The sequence below is a fragment of the Mirounga leonina genome, unplaced genomic scaffold (genome assembly GCF_011800145.1).
Source record: "Mirounga leonina isolate KUSES-001 unplaced genomic scaffold, KU_Mleo_1.0 Mir_366, whole genome shotgun sequence".
In the NCBI taxonomy this organism is placed as follows: Eukaryota; Metazoa; Chordata; class Mammalia; order Carnivora; family Phocidae; genus Mirounga; species Mirounga leonina.
The window spans coordinates 915,544-923,642 of record NW_023270709.1 but is presented as its reverse complement, the minus strand read 5'-3'; the positions used below and the strand labels follow the sequence as shown (position 1 = coordinate 923,642).

General features: G+C 46.2%; 1 long non-coding RNA gene and 2 other non-coding genes across 3 annotated transcripts; all 3 read left to right on the top strand.

Moving 5' to 3' along the window:
* The first annotated feature begins 6,044 nt into the window (after nucleotides 1-6,044).
* Nucleotides 6,045-8,099, top strand: LOC118027321. Its single transcript, XR_004683793.1, has 5 exons — nucleotides 6,045-6,186; nucleotides 6,372-6,410; nucleotides 6,633-6,672; nucleotides 7,483-7,689; nucleotides 7,872-8,099. It is a non-coding gene; the product is annotated as an uncharacterized LOC118027321 (long non-coding RNA).
* Nucleotides 6,465-6,527, top strand: LOC117997566. The gene has a single exon (XR_004675864.1). It is a non-coding gene; the product is annotated as a small nucleolar RNA SNORD48 (small nucleolar RNA).
* Nucleotides 7,314-7,380, top strand: LOC117997565. Its single transcript, XR_004675863.1, has one exon. It is a non-coding gene; the product is annotated as a small nucleolar RNA SNORD52 (small nucleolar RNA).

Below are 8,099 nucleotides of genomic sequence, written 5' to 3'. Positions count from 1 at the left end.
GGGGCCGGAGGCTTTGGGGCTCAGGCCCCCAAAGGGGGCTCTGGGTCCGGCCCCACCATTGAGGAGGTGGATTAGGGTCCTTACCTTCGTTGCTCCATGTTTCTTTTCTTTTCTTTTCTTTTTTTTTCCCCCCATGTTTCTTTTCAAGTCGAAGTGATCTGAGAACCTTGCTATTGCACTGGGTTTTTTTCCTACCTTCAGTTTTCTACTATTTCAGTTCATTCTAAAGTTAGGTTGTAACCTGATAGTATTTGTCTTAAATTTCTTTGTGGTATACCAGTTTGTTCATTAGAATTTTTGCATTTAAAGTAATTGGTACGGTCTTTTTTTTTTTTTCCCCCCCGCCTCTGTAAAATGAGTAAACACTGCCACCCTCTGTCCAATTTTGCTATGTAAACCCCGGAAGTAATGGAATGTCGTTTTTGGTTGGTTGGTTTGGTTTTTTTATAATTTCTATACTTCATGATGAAAAATAAAATGTTAAAAATTAGTCTGTTTTTATTTGAGGGGGGTAATGGACTCTTGGAATATCTGAATTCCATAGAGCGGTGAAAGGGAGGAGACGTGCACTCTGAGGAGCCATGACTTTGGCTGTTTATGTTGGGACTTAATTGTAGGTTGTAAATGACATCTGTGCTAGAAAACAAAATTCCAGGTGCCCATTTTTGTTGATTCACCTTTTTTTTCTTTTTTTAAAAGATTTTACTGATTTATTTGACAGAGGGAGACACAGCGAGAGAGGAAACACAAGCAAGGGGAGTGGGAGGGGGAGAAGCAGGCTTCCCGCAGAGCAGGGAGCCTGATGCGGGGCTTGATCCCAGGACCCTGGGATCATGACCTGAGCCAAAGGCAGGCACTTAACGACTGAGCCACCCAGGCACCCCGGGTGCACCTTTTTTTTTAGGGTAAAAGTAGGAAGGGGGGAGCTGCAAAAAATTGGGGGAGAAGTTATTGTGGGTTCAAAGGCAGCATTGAGAGAGGTTCATGATTCCTTATTCTCGCGCTTTTAATGTGTGCAGAGCCATTAATTTGTCCCTTCTGAGCTTTGGGTCTTCTAGTCTTTAAGTTATGAATGATATTGGGGGTGTGTAAAGCAGCAAAAAAGGAAATGCAGAGTCACAGTGTAGCTCTGTAAATCCCAGCTGGGTGACCAAGTGCAAATTACTTAGCCTTAGTTTTGGTTGTCTCACTTTAAAGCAATTTGTCTGAATGACCTCACTTTTAAAGCTCTATATCATTTTGAGCAGAAATGTGGCATAGGCAAGCAACATCTTCAGCCATGGTCACCCTGGCTACAGTTATCCAAGCAGGGGCATGGAGGAAGGAGAGTCTGAGGGTTTGGAGGCATGACAATGAAGCAGGTTCTTTGCTTCACCCCAGTAATCTTTTTTTATTATTATATTATGTTAATCACCGTACATTACATCATTAGTTTTTGATGTAGTGTTCCATGACTCATTATTTGCGTATAACACCCAGTGCTCCATGCAGAACGTGCCCTCTTTAATACCCGTCACCAGGCTAACCCATCCTCCCACCCCCCTCCACTCTAGAACCCTCACTTTGTTTCTCAGAGTCCATCGTCTCTCATGGTTCCTCTCCCCCTCCGATTTACTCCCCTTCATTTTTCCTCTCCTGCTATCTTTTTTTTTTTAACATATATTATTTGTTTCAGAGGTACAGATCTGTGATTCAACAGTCTTGCACAATTTACAGCACCCACCATAGCACATACCCTCCCCAATGTCTATCACCCAGCCAACCCATCCCTCCCACCCCCCACCACTCCAGCAACCCTCAGTTTGTTTCCTGAGATTAAGAATTCCTCATATCAGGGGCGCCTAGGTGGCTCAGTCGTTAAGCGTCTGCCTTCGACTCAGGTCATGATCCTAGGGTCCTGAGATTGAGCCCCACATCGGGCTCCCTGCTCAGTGGGGAGCCTGCTTCTCCCTCTCCCACTCCCCCTGCTTGTGTTCCCTCTCTCGCTGTGTCTCTCTCTGTCAAATAAATAAATAAAATCTTAAAAAGAAAAAATTCCTCATATCAGTGAGGTCATATGATACATGTCTTTCTCTGATTGACTTATTTCGCTCAGCATAGCACTCTCCAGTTCTATCCACATCGTTGCAAATGGCAAGAAGTGGTCACTTCAACTACATCCAGGGCAGAATCAGCAACAAATACTGGTTTTTTCCACACTGCCTGAACACTGTTGACATTGGGTTCCTGTCTGGTTCTGAGTGACGGTTTTACCCCAGTTTTTTTTTTTTTTTTTTTTTTAAGATTTATTTATTTATTTGACAGAGAGATAGCGAGAGCAGGAACACAAGCAGGGGGAGTGGGAGAGGGAGAAGCAGGCCTCCTGCCGAGCAGGGAGCCCGATGTGGGACTCAATCCCAGGACCCTGGGATCATGACCTGAGCCGAAGGCAGACGCTTAACGACTGAGCCACCCAGGTGCCCGGTTTTACCCCAGTTCTAATGATCAGTAACCTCCTTTACCTTTTAGGCACAGTCTCAAAACCATAGGAACTTAAAGTAACATCAAATTTAATTATGAAGGAGATGCTGAAAGGAGTAGAGCATAGAGCTGGGAAGATCAAGGAAATGGGCTTTCCTCCATACAAGCCCTTCTAGGGGGGTTCTTCCTGCCCTAGCAGTTAGATTAAAGGTCTTTAACATTTTCCTTAGCCTGAGAGAATCCAACCTCCTGCCTCCCCAGAACTGAGGCTGGAAAGAACTACTCCAAAATAAAAACTAAGTTCAAGTTCTGTGTTTCAATAAATCTTCACTCTCTAGGAAAAATCCAGTATTTTAGGAATGACAAAGTAGAGGAAGCCCTCCTTGAAAGCTTGTAAAGGAAAAGGAATATAGTAAGGTCTTTTGGTTCCTGGATCAATTCAAAGGCCTGTTTTACTCACAAAATAAGTGAACTATATAATACTACAGCCTCCTACCATAGGCTATAGTAAGTGCACTTTAAAAAAAAAAAAAGATTTTTTATTTGTTTATTTGACAGAGAAATAGCACAAGTAGGCAGAGTGGCAGGCAGAGGGAAAGGGAGAAGCAGGCCCTCTGCTGAGCAGGGAGCCCAATGCGGGGCTCGATTCCAGGACCCTGGGATCATGACCTGAGCCGAAGGCAGCTGCTTAACCAACTGAGCCACCCAGGCACCCCAGTAAGTGCACTTTAACTGCTGCAGCAACCGAATTGCCGGCTTTCTTACCTTCCCCCTCCCCCACCCTGCCAGGTAGTAGAGGGAATAAATAGCTGCACACTATTGGAGACATGTTTCTCCAACCTGGTGGTGTATTAAAATCATTGGGGGAGGCTAAAAAAGTACCCACTGCCAGGCCTCCACTAGGAGTCAGAATCTTTGGGAGTGGGCTAAGGCACTGTAGAGAATTCAAGCTGCCTGAGTCTTTCCAATGTGCAGGCAGCATTGAGAAAACTGATTGGATCAGAAGCTGCTCCTGATTACATTTTTAGAGGACAGGGGGCATGGGAGAGGGAGAAAGCTGTCAGTGCCTGGAGGAGCAGCAGTTAGTGGGAAGGGGCTTTCTGCTGTGAATGGGAACCTGAAGGCTTGAAAGACCTTAGGAGTGTTGATTAATGCAGCAGCAGTGATAGAGGTTAGGGAAATCTCCCCGGACAGCTTAATGGGTCAAAAAAGAGAATCCCTGAGGCTGGGAAGTGGTTCTTTAGGGAGCAACATCAGAATATGAGAATTCAGGGGCACCTGAAGAGTATGCAACTCTTGATCTCAGGGTCCTGAGTTTGAGCCCCATGTTGGGTGTAGAGAGTTAAAAACAAACAAAAAGCACCACCAAATGTTTTGGGGGGGGGTAACCCTCTAAATGTTAAAAAAAATTTTTAAAAAGAATATGAGAATTCATAGGCTCCCTGCATATACACACATCTTGGAACTTAAAGCAAAGTTACTTTGCAACATCAACTATGGATGGGATTCAGCCCCTGGGAGCGGAGAAATGTATCAAATGAATAAGTGAATACTATAGGATTCTTGGAAGAGATTTTTTGTTTTTATTCTTTATTTTTATTTATTTTTGTTCTTAAACTCTACATACAACTTGGGGCTCAGACTCAGTACCCCAAGATCAAGAGTTGCATGCTGTACCAACTGAGCCAGCCAGGCACACCTTGGGAGAGTTTTTTTTTTTTTTTTTTTAAGATTTTTATTTATTTGACAGAGAGAGACACAGTGAGAGAGGGAACACAAGCAGGGGGAGTGGGAGAGGGAGAAGCAGGCTTCCCGCGGAGGAGGGAGCCCGATGCGGGGCTTGATCCCAGGACCCTGGGATCATGACCCGAGCTGAAGGCAGACGCTTAACAACTGAGCCACCCAGACGCCCCGGGAGAGATTTTTTGTTGGAAGTCTGAAATCGTGGGACAAGGGAGGTCAGGTGAAAGATGATTGCAGAAGTAAAAGGATATATTTCCTACACCCACAATGGCCTTTTTCCAAATTTTAATCTGTGTTCACTGTGCCTAAATTATGTAACTTAAAACATTTTGGGGGCACCTGGCTGGTTCAGTTAATAGAGCATGCGACTCTTGATCTCGGGGTCGTGAATTCGAGCCCCATGTTGGGTGTAGAGATTACTAAGGAAAAAAAAAAGACTGATTTCCTATGATCTGGAACCCCCAACTCATCCCTTCACGTAAGTGGCTTTCTCACAAAAGATGAAGATGCCAGCATACATCACCAAACATTAAATGCATTTATAAATGAGGAGGTATAGAAGGGTCCAGGAAGGTGGGATTTGGGATAATTTATGAGTTGATGGATTAAGTGGCCAAGAGCAAATGACCAGATTTCTGGGGGAGCAAAAACTAGCAAAGGGAGAGCAGGGCCTGGATGTTGCCACACCACCATAATTTGTTTTGCTTCCAACCCCCCTGAGATATAGGGTGCTATTTAGAGTGTACTGAACACAGGTCACTGTTTCTGGCCAACTCCCAGGCCATGCACTGCTCATAAAGAGGACACGAAACAGGAAAAAGGGTGTCGTTTACTGGGAGTAGTTTAGCTTAATGGAGTACTTTAATGGTATTGTGTTTCAGTAATGTAAGAGAAGAAAGTTCTGCAGATCGGTTGCACCGCAATGTGAATACAGTCAACACTACTGAACTTTACGCTTAAAAGAGGTTAGAATGTTTTTCTTAAGTACGTGGGATCGAGCCCCGCGTTGGGCTCCCGCTGCTCCCTGCGCGCGCGCTTGCGCGCTCTCTCTCACAAAAATAAATAAAAATACTTGGAAAAAATAAATAAAGTTATCAAATGGTGTATTTTTTCAAATGGTGTGTTTTATGTTTTAATAAAGATTTTATTTCTTTATTAATGAGGCACAGATTGAGAGAGAGCGAGAGAGGGAGGCAGAGGGAGAAGCAGGCTCCCCACAGAGCAGGGAGTCAGATGCGGGACTCGACCCCAGGACCCTGGGATCACGACCTGAGCCGAAGGCAGACCCTTAACCGACTGAGCCACCCAGGCACCCTCAAATGGTGGTTTTTTTTTTTAAATTGTTTATTGTATGTCATTTATATCTTAAAGCTGTCAAAAAAAAAAAAAACAGCATTAAAGTTGATGTGCCTGACAGGTCTGCAGGCTGGAATGGGTTGCGAATTCAGATTTCGCTGGCTAGACGAAGCGGGTGACAGCCTCCCGGAGGGACCTGGACCCCAAGCGGGCACCGGTGAGGACGAGAGAGGTCCACAGATCTCCAGAGGGGGACTGACGTGCCCTGGGGAGGCCACTAAAGAAGACAGCTCAGCTGCGCATGCGCCCTGCCCGGCCAGTCGAGAAACCGTCATCTGTCTTTTGTTTTTCAAAATTAACAAAATATGCCCGAATATTTGCCCGGAAGAGTTTGAAACATTCACCCCTGGCCTCTCTTTCACTTGGTTTATTCTTGTTTGGACGAACGAAGGGGAAGAGGCCGTAGGCCGAGCACGGCATCGACGAAGACAGCCATGCCCCTCAGGCCCCCAAACCCACGCCGCTATAAATAGCCGGGGCCCCGCCCTTGTAGCTCTCTTTGTGCGCTGGTCTGGTGGCCTCAGGCTGTGGGATTGGTGCAGTGCCTGTGGGGGCTCCTGCGGCTCCCTCCCCTACGCTAGGGGGAGGCCCTAGCGTCCTGCGCTGTCATTGCACGGCTTCCTGCGTGTAGGTATCTCGGGGTCTTGCCGGGCGAGGGGGCCGCAATCTCGGGCTGAGCGGGATGAATTACCATTACAGACTAGAGTTTCTGACGCGTCCATGACGCCACTGTTTGGAACTGACCCAGCCCAGGGCAGGGGGAACTCGGCTGGAGTCGCCCCGGCATCTGCTGACTCCCTGTTTCTTCCCAGGCCCCTGGTCCTCGCAGGCTGGTCCGCAGCGCCCTGAGGGTGAGTGGATTGTGCGAGATGGAGTGGCTGGCGGTGGTCCTGGGGGAAGACGGGGGTAATGATGAACCCAGGTGACTCTGAGTGTCTCGCTGACGCCATCACCGCAGCGCGCTGAACATCTCCCTCCCCTGGGCTGGGGTTTCCTGATCTCTGGGCTGGGGAGAACTTGATGGCCGAGAACCTTTACTAGCCACGAATCCCTGTGTTTGATTTATCCGTTAGGTGTCTTAAGAGTCCGCAGGTGTGTTACTGTTGGATAAAGGTGAGTATTAGGTGTGAGATGGTTCTCAGTACTTCTCACCATCTTGTCCTTAAGGCTCTCTCTCTCGCGGGGCCAGTATGGAGTCTGTTCCTAAGGAACACGCGAAGCAATGTAAGTATATTACCTGGTGATTTTCCAAGGACTGCTTTCTGGTTTACATTTCTTTTGTGACTATTAAAAAATTATTTCTGGGGCGCCTGTGTGGCTCAGTTGGTTAAGCGACTGCCTTCGGCTCAGGTCATGATCCTGGAGTCTCGGGATGGAGTCCCGCATCGGGCTCCCTGCTCGGCAGGGAGCCTGCTTCTCCCTCTGACCCTCCCCCGCTCGTGTGCTCTCTGTCTCTCTCATTCTCTCTGTCTCAAATAAATAAATAAAATCTTTAAAAAAAAAAAAAATCATTTCTAACTCCCCATGTTTTTGTCCAAGCCTGGTTAAATCTACTTCTTCTGTACACCCCTACGTGCTGGGCTTCCCTGTGGAGGTATTTTTTTTTTGCAGTTCTGAGGGGATTTTTTCCCCCCGACTTTACTCTCTTTCACTTCCATCTCTTCATTTGCGACATCCTTATACTGGGTCAGTTGCCTTTCAGTGTATGACATCCCTTCACAGAATGGCCTCCCCTGATCCAGGTCTCTTAAATTGGGAATGATGATTTCTCAGACTAGAGTCTCTGATGCTGGTCTTGATGTCAAAAATTAATTCTGACTCATTTGGAGAACTGGATACTTGAGTCTCAGAAAGGGCCATTGTGGGGAGGGGGCTTAACTTTGCTTGTCCTTCTCATTGGTTGTCCTGTTTTCATCTTTCTAGCATGATTATTCTGGAAGCCTAGCTAGGGTGGTGCCCTTTCAGATGAGGCACCGATCTGGTAGCTGAAGGGCTGAAGTTTGGAATTCACCCTCTGGGAGAAATGCTGTGGAGAGATGTCTGTGATGTCTAGGTAATGGCTCCTGCCACTTGAACCTACAGGCTGTGATGAGAAGTGAAGAGCTACGTCCTTTCTCCCTGGCTACTATGGTGAGTGCCCTTTTCTCTCGCAGCCCTCAAGTGGTAATGATCACCTTTTTGGACCATGAGCATTTTTCTGAGGATCTTTGAAAATCACTGATTTACTCATGTCTTCCCTACCCGCCCAGGTTCATGTTTTAATTCCAGTTGCCTGCATGGTTCTAATACATGTTCTTTTTATGAAATTTCAGGGTTTTGTTAATGCAGAGGATATCTCCCATCTGGTGTTGGGCAGATCCCAGGAGCTTCCATCTAGTTTTCCTGCATTAACCTGTGTGAGCAGCTGTCAACTTACTGGAGGAAAGAAACTGCCCAGAAATTTTGAGATGCTTAAGTATTTTTAGACCAATTAGACTTATTTAACATAAATACTGTTTTTATCAAAAGATTCCAATAAAATATTTTAAAGCAAAATAAAA